This window comes from Podarcis pityusensis, assembly GCF_964106645.2.
Source record: "Podarcis pityusensis genome assembly, chromosome: 1".
NCBI lineage: Eukaryota > Metazoa > Chordata > Lepidosauria > Squamata > Lacertidae > Podarcis > Podarcis pityusensis.
This window is the reverse complement of record NC_138028.1, coordinates 38505743-38513653: the sequence shown is the minus strand read 5'-3', so window position 1 is coordinate 38513653 and position 7911 is coordinate 38505743. Positions and strand designations below refer to the sequence as shown.

The 7911-nt window shown below is 45.5% G+C and overlaps 1 long non-coding RNA gene across 1 annotated transcript; it reads right to left on the bottom strand.

Moving 5' to 3' along the window:
• Positions 1-985: 985 nt before the first annotated feature.
• LOC308462482 lies at positions 986-6086 on the bottom strand. The gene is made up of 3 exons (XR_013979174.1): positions 5938-6086; positions 2552-2902; positions 986-1248 (listed from the first exon to the last, which is right to left on the bottom strand). It is a non-coding gene; the product is annotated as an uncharacterized lncRNA (long non-coding RNA).
• Between the last annotated feature and the right edge of the window lie 1825 nt (positions 6087-7911).

Below are 7911 nucleotides of genomic sequence, written 5' to 3'. Positions count from 1 at the left end.
ATTTTATTCCCCTATTCTGCCAAAAAGGGTTCCCAAAGAGAGTGGCTTACAAATATCAGCATTCAGCACTTTGTCTTCAGACTTGTAAGGAGGCTTACAAGGCGCCATCCAACAGCCTTTGGGACTCCACACTGGATTTGTGTAGGGTTGACTCCTTATCCTCTTTTTCTCCTGAAGATATACCACAAGGCAGCGAAGCTTTAGGATCAGAGGTTAACTTCTCCTAGTTGGGCTACCTTCCCAGGTAGATGAGCCCCATTTGCTCCTCACTTCCCTCTACAGCAGATGTAGAAACCGCTTTCTTGACCGTTGGACCCACTATTGGCCTCGTCTTTTCAATTCGCCAGAGCCTGTCTCCACATGCAGGGGAAGTCTCTAACTCACCAAGGGTCTGAGACCTATCGGCTACCCTCACCTGGTTTAGTCGGCCAGTCAAAGCTATTCCCGAGATGTCGCCACTGCCATATGCTGGCAGCTTATAGGATTTGCAGGTGACAGCTGAGTGCCAGTTGGGGACCAAAGGTAGACCAACTACCCCAGAAGGAGCACAATGTGTCCCTCACCAGAAGTACTACCCCTCCCTAAATAACTGTATGCTAGAATACTGTCTCAAGGTTTTTCACATGGTGTTATCCATGAAAACCATGGGGAAATTATAGAACAAAGTTCCCACCGTTTTCTGAGCCAACAGGATTGCAAACAGATCCCCCCCCCCCCCCCGGAAGTAATGGAGCTTACTTCTGAGTAGATCCAGTGGTAGGAAAGCAGTAGAGATGAAACTCTCATTGTGTTACAGGCAACTGTAGACTGGGAGATGCACAAGTTTCCCACCCATTCAATCACCTGTTCTACACTCCAAGAGCATCTTACTCTAAAGTATACACTCTTTCCCCCACCTCTAGTAGGGTGACTTTTACAGACCCATAGACAGCCAGTCATCAAACACACCCTTCTGACTTTTGATCACCAGTCAAGTGGGCAGTAGTTTGTACAGTGAAGATTTTAATAAACATGGCTGAACAACATCCATGGAGAAAGGGAAGCACCCAAAAGTTCTGAATGGTTGGCTGAAGGTGCATGCATAGGAAGGAATCACGTGACTTCAACCCTGTTGCCACTGAAACTGTTCCTTGAATGCTTCAAAGGCATGTGCCACGGAGACTACTCTGGCAGCGGTCCGGCGCTGTTCACCTTTCAAAAGCCGCATCTCTCTGCGCATGACCCGCAGTTCTCTCATGATGCCGTCCTCTGCCAAGAAGACAGGGCGTTGCACAGTCAGTTATATTCCTTCAGCAAATAAGACTGTGATTCCATCAAATAGCCAAGCCCAGTAGAAGCAGAAATGGTGAACGATACTCCTTAAACTCATCCCCCCTCCACACAGCAAGGTATGAAGGTTAGCTGCCAGCTAACACAGGCCTCTTGGTATTACATATGTAACCCCTTTTTGTTTTCAAATGACCATGTGTGAGAATGGACTATATTAATAGTCTAACAGGCTAACAGATTGAGGTTGAATCCTGACAAGACAGAAGTACTGTTTTTAGGGGTCAGGAGGCGGGCAGGAGTGGAGGACTTCCTGGTCCTGAATGGGGTAACTGTGCCCCTGAAGGACCAGGTGTGCAGCCTGGGAGTCATTTTGGACTCGCAGCTGTCCATGGAGGCGCAGGTCAATTCTGTGTCCAGGGCAGCTGTTTACCAGCTCCATCTGATATGCAGGCTGAGACCCTACCTGCCCGCAGACTGTCTTGCCAGAGTGGTGCATGCTCTGGTTATCTCCTGCTTGGACTACTGCAATGCGCTCTACGTGGGGACGTGGGGCTACCTTTGAAACTACAACTAATCCAGAATGTGGCAGCTAGACTTGTGACTGGGAGTGGCTGCCGAGACCACATAACACCGGTCTTGAAAGACCTACATTGGCTCCCAGTACATTTCTGAGCACAAGTCAAAGTGTTGGTGCTGACCTTTAAAGCCCTAAACGGCCTCGGTCCATTATACCTGAATAAGCATCTCCACCCCCATCGTTCTGCCTGGACACTGAGGTTCAGCGCTGAGGGCCGCCTGGCAGTTCCCTCACTGAGAGAAACAAAGTTACAGTGAACCAGGCAAAGGGCCTTCTCGGTAGTGGTGCCCGTCCTGTGTAACACCCTCCCACCAGATGTCAAAGAAAACAACAACTACCAAACTTTCAGAAGACATCTGAAGGCAGCCCTGTTTAGGGAAGCTTTTAGTACCTGAAGTACTATTGCATTTTAGTATTTTGTTGGAAGCTGCCCAGAAACTCAGCCAGATGGGCGGAGTATAAATAATAAATTGTTGTTGTTGTTGTTGTTGTTGTTGTTGTTGTTGTTTAAGACCCTGATGCACTTTGTGAAATCCAGAGGAACCTCTTAAGGAGCATCAATGGAAACTGGTAGAATGTTCTAGAACTTTTCCAGGGATATGTGAGATGTGTCTCCAACTGAAACCAGACCAAAAGCCTCTTTGGATTTGGAGGAGGCAAGCAAATGAAATGGTGTTGTACCTAATCAAAGCACCTCGTACTCACGCTGATCAGTGATTTGTCCAAGGAGACCAACAATGTGCTGACATGTTGCCAGCGTCGAATCCTGAATGGGTGGGGGAAGATGTATAGCTGGTTCTCCTCTCGCAGAACATTGCGCTCGCTCCCCAGTAAGATTCTCACCTACAGGAACCTGGGGTAGCAATGGGGAATCCACGGCTGGGTGTTCGGCAGCAGTTCTCTGGCTGCCAGAAGGATGAGTAGACTGCCCTTCCTGTGTTGTTACTATGTGTACATTCTGGATAGTTTGGGGCTGCTCAACTGAGTTTCTAGCGCCGTCACCCTCTTCCATTTGCCGACTGTAGATTCCTTATCTGTGGATCATCCTGTATATTCCTTCAAGTAAGCAAAAGTGTTAAAAGTAGTGGAAGCCACATGGAAGCAGGATGAACATGGTAGTAAGGAATTTACCCAATTTAATTCTGGTGTTGAAGAATCTACCTGATGTGCTGTTAGCTGGGCATTGTTGCATGGTACAGTATTTATGGTCTGGTTGGCTGGTTTTTTTACTTGCTTATATTAAGACACATTAAGGCATTTTGCTGAACATGATGAATTTTCAGATGCTTATGCAGAGAACTCAGACTGGTTTCCACAAGACTTTTGTATACTTTAAAAAACTCCATGTATTTAAAAACAGATGTTTTTAAGGAGGTATGTGCTTTAAGGAGGTATGGCAACCATAATACATGGGCAACATGTGTCTTGCTGTTTGTGCATTTTGTAGTTCAACAAGCCTTGCAGCTAGCAGTTTAATAATAATAATAATAATAATAATAATACAGTTGTACCTTGGAAGTCGAACAGCCTAGTTCTCCAACATTTTGGCTCCCGAATAATCGAAATCCAAAAGTGACTGTTCCGGTTTTTTAACGTTCTTTTGAAAGCTGAGCGTCTGACGGAGCTTCCGTGGCTTCCGATTGGCTGCAGGAGCTTCCTGCAGCCAATCAGAAGCCGCGCTTTGATTTTTGAACGTTTTGGAAGTTTAACGGACTTCCGGAATGAATTCCATTAGACTTCCATGGTACGACTGTAATAAATTTGTACCCTGCCACATATATAAAAACATAATAAAATATTAAACCTTAGAAAGTTAACAGTTTCTGTGCCACTGAGCAACCCAGAACACACACACAGGCTGTCACCCAGCACCCGCTATTCCATCAGGGTGAAGTACAGGTGGGAAGGCGGGATCCACCATTGGTTCTCCAAAGAGATCCCTTCCCTGTGGCTCCTCCTTTAACATTCCATCTGGCTGCAGCAGAGGGAAGAGATGGGGCTATAGAGCTCGGCTGAGACACCATCTCTATTTATTTGGCTCCTCCTCTCCCTGAACTGTTTTCATGAGTAACATAGGAAGCTGCGTTATATCGAGACAGACCCTTAGTCCATGCAGCTCAGAACTGTCTACACCGACTGGCAGTAGCTCTCCAGAGTTTTGGGCAGGGGGCAATTCCAACCCTACCTGGACGTGCTGGTTATCAAAACTTCTGCATGCAAAGCAGATGCTCTAACACTGAGCTATAGTCCTTTGCTACTGGTCAATGTATAAAACTGTAGTAAAGGTAAAGGTACCCCTGCCCGTACGGGCCAGTCTTGCCAGACTCTAGGGTTGTGTGCTCATCTCACTCTATAGGCCGGGAGCCAGCGCTGTCCGCAGACACTTCCGGGTCACGTGGCCAGCGTGACAAGCTGCATCTGGCGAGCCAGCGCAGCACATGGAACGCCGTTTACCTTCCCGCTAGTAAGCGGTCCCTATTTATCTACTTGCACCCGGGGGTGCTTTCGAACTGCTAGGTTGGCAGGCGCTGGGACCGAGCGACGGGAGCGCACCCCGCCACGGGGATTTGAACTGCCGACCTTTCGATCGGCAAGTCCTAGGCGCTGAGGCTTTTACCCACAGCGCCACCCGCGTCCCTGTATAAAACTGTACATTGGTAATTATGAGAGCTTTTCTTTCTTTTTGTGTTGTGTCTTCTACATTATAGTTCAGGGGCTGTCTGAGGTGAGGGATGGTCTTTCTTTAATTAATCTGGTGCTCTGGGAGCCTTTCCAGCTGAAGATCATGGTAGGAATGCTTTAAAAAAATAAAAATAAAAATATGCATTGTTGCTAGTACTTTCTGAAAACCTCTAATACAATTCCCTGCCTGAAGTGCTTTACACCAGAACCCAGAATAGAGTGGACTGAATGTTGATAGATGTAGTTTTTAGAGAGAGAGAGGCAAGACAATTAGAGAAAAACCACCTTAAAGCCCTTTCCTAATAAAGTGTATCCCCTCAAGCTCTGGCTGAACACCATTATTTTACTCGTCTTAAAAAGAAGACAGTCTGGGAAGACAGCTCTGCCTGAACTGACATCTTGTTTTTCACTTAGGATAATTCATTTCAGGAGAAAAGCAAACCTGTAAGACTTTTAAGGTTTTGTGGTGGTGTTTTTTTTTTTTTTTTTTAAAAAATCTAGGCCTTGAGTTTCCTCTGTGGTGGAAACTTTACGAGGCTGCTGTGATGATTACAAGTTAGGAACCTAAGAAGCTACCATATAACAGATCAGACCATTGGCCCACCTGACTCAGTTTGGTCTGCACATTGACTGACAGCAAGGCTCCTGGGCAGAAGTAGTCAATGTGGTGGTGACTTTTGGATGCTATTTGACTCCAACTCCCATGAGCTCCAGCAAGCATGGCAATGGTGTGGGGTGATGGGAGCTGTATGAGAGTGTCATATGGACCACCCTTGCTGCAGGGTTTCAGAGTGGAGTCTTTCCCACCCTTGCCTGGAGATGCGAGATAAGAAACCCGAGACTTTCTGAATCCTAACCAGAAGTGCTACCAATGAGGCAAGGGCCTTTCTGAATTACAATGTAATGTATGTGAATATTCGAAACGCAGGTATCATAATAAAAAGCTCACACACTGTCCCATTACCACTTTGTGAATGTACAATATATCCACTCCACCAAGAGCAGCTTCTTCCCATGCCAACAACTTGGGAGCGAGTGTGGTGTAGTGGTTAGAGTGTTGGACTAGGACCTGGCAGACCCAGGTTCAAATCCTCCCTCAGCCGTGAAACTTACTGGGTGATAGTGGGCCAGTCACTGACTCTCAGTCTAATCTACCTCATGGGGTTGTTGTGGGAAATAAATGAGGAAGGGGAAGGAAAAGGAAAAGGGAATATATGCATTATTATTATTATTATTATTATTATTATTATTATTATTTCATCAGGACTGTGGCCTGGGGTTAAGGTCTCTCCTTGCACGCTGCAGACCCTATGCTGATCATCTGCATAGACCCCCCCCCCGCCGCCCCGCCTGCTATTACAAGCTTTAAATAGACTGATCATGCACCATCAAATGACACATAACATTACCTCTGATGTGGGATTCACATTTTGTGGTGACTGCAGAACCCCCACTTCCTCTCAGCTTGGGCCATGGGGTGACAACATTATCTAGTAAATGAGTTGTGTCAGTATACTGGGTTGCTCAGTTAGAACTGGGGTGCTTTGTGACATCAGCAGTATCTCCACCAATCACATCTTCCTGTTTCTTCCACCTGCTTTGCATAGCTATACTGTTTGGGCTGGAAGTATTCTATGTGCTTGATCAAATGGAAAACAATATTTTGCTTTCTTGGAAGAAGAAACTTGACGTAGCCCATTAGTTATTTATTAGAAGGACTGAATAACCCAATATTCAGTCCAAAGGCTCCCAGAGCAGCTCAAACAATTTAAAACAACAATAGCAATAAAACTGAGAATTATTAAAAGCCAAAGGACAGCAGACTCAGCATAAAAACAGAGCAGAGAGGCTAAAAGATCTACAAGGTAGGTTCTAAATGATATAGATGTGATAGGCCATTTAAAATAAGACTTTAAGTTTTATGCTTTGTGCAGAAAGTCAATAAGGAATGGAGAGAACATAAAGAGGCTTTTTGAATCAGGTTAATAAATGAAAATAGCTCCCTAACTAATATCTCTCATTCTTTCCCAAATGATATATCCCATTGCTCATGTTAAACTGATTCTCACATTTAAAACAAACCAAGAAAGCTGAAAAGCATGAGAGAACCTTTCTTTGAGTCCTCTGGTGTCTGTCTGTAGTGCCCATCATTCTCAAAAGTAAGCTTGGCAAACAGGAGAATTGCAGTACTACACATTCTGTACTCAGACGTAAGTCCCATTATTTGTAATGGGGATTACTCCCAGGTTAGTGGGTCCATGAGGGGTTATAGCAGGGGGTGCATTACCCTAATGGAAAACTGACCCTAAAGAGGGAGAGACCAGGCATGCACACAATTGCACACCCTTAACATAAACACACACATACACACCCTTAACACATACAGACACAAAGGGCCCTTCCGACAACCTTTTTATGGTGCACTGGTGATCATAGAATCATAAAATCATAGAATTAGAAAGTTGGAAGGGACCCCAAGGGTAATGTAGTCCACCCCTCTGCAAAGTTGGAATCTCAGCTAAAGCACCCGTGACAAATGGCCATCCAACCTCTGCTTAAAAACCTCCGAGGAAGGAGAGTCCACCACCTCCTGAGGGATTCCATTCCACTAACAGCTCTTACCATCAGAAAGTTCTTCCTGATGGTTAGTTGGAATCTTCTTTCTTGTAGCTTGAATGCATTTGTTCAGGACTTACCTTCCAGAGCAGGAGAAAACAAGCTTGTTCTCTCTTCCCTGTATGTGACAGTCCTTGAGATATTTGAAGGTGGCTATCATATCTCCTCTCAGTCCTCTCTCTTTTCCAGGCTAAACATATCCAGTTCCTTCAACTGTTCCTCATAAGGCTTGATTTCCAGACCCTTGATCATCTTGGTTGCCCTCCTCTGCACACATTCCAGCATTCCAGCCTCAGGAAGGAGCTCACCCCATCGCCGGGATTTGAACCGCCAACCTTCCAATTGGCAAGCCCTAGGCTCAGTGGTTTAGACCACAGCTTAAATTTCTCTTGATTAGTGTGTGAAGATCTGTTTGATGTAGTCACTCAACTGATTCTCAGTGCAGTCAGTCCTGACAATACAGATCATTTGTTGGAGGCAGCAAAAAAGAAACCATCACAGTTTCCTCACCTGCCCCCAGTTCATCAGCATTTGAAATCTACGGCTCTGGCAATCTGCTCAGAACTACATATCAATCCAGTCTCGTAACAATGTGTATATTGCAAGGCTGGGGGAGAATATGGGAAATCAGGCTCTGGAAGAACAGGTGACCACCAGTATGTAGCTCCTGGTCCACAAGCTGAGATGTGAACGAGAGTGTGCTTCTTTCTGTCTGTGGATTGTGTATGTATGAAGAAATAGAATGCTGTATTGAACCGAGTTGCTTC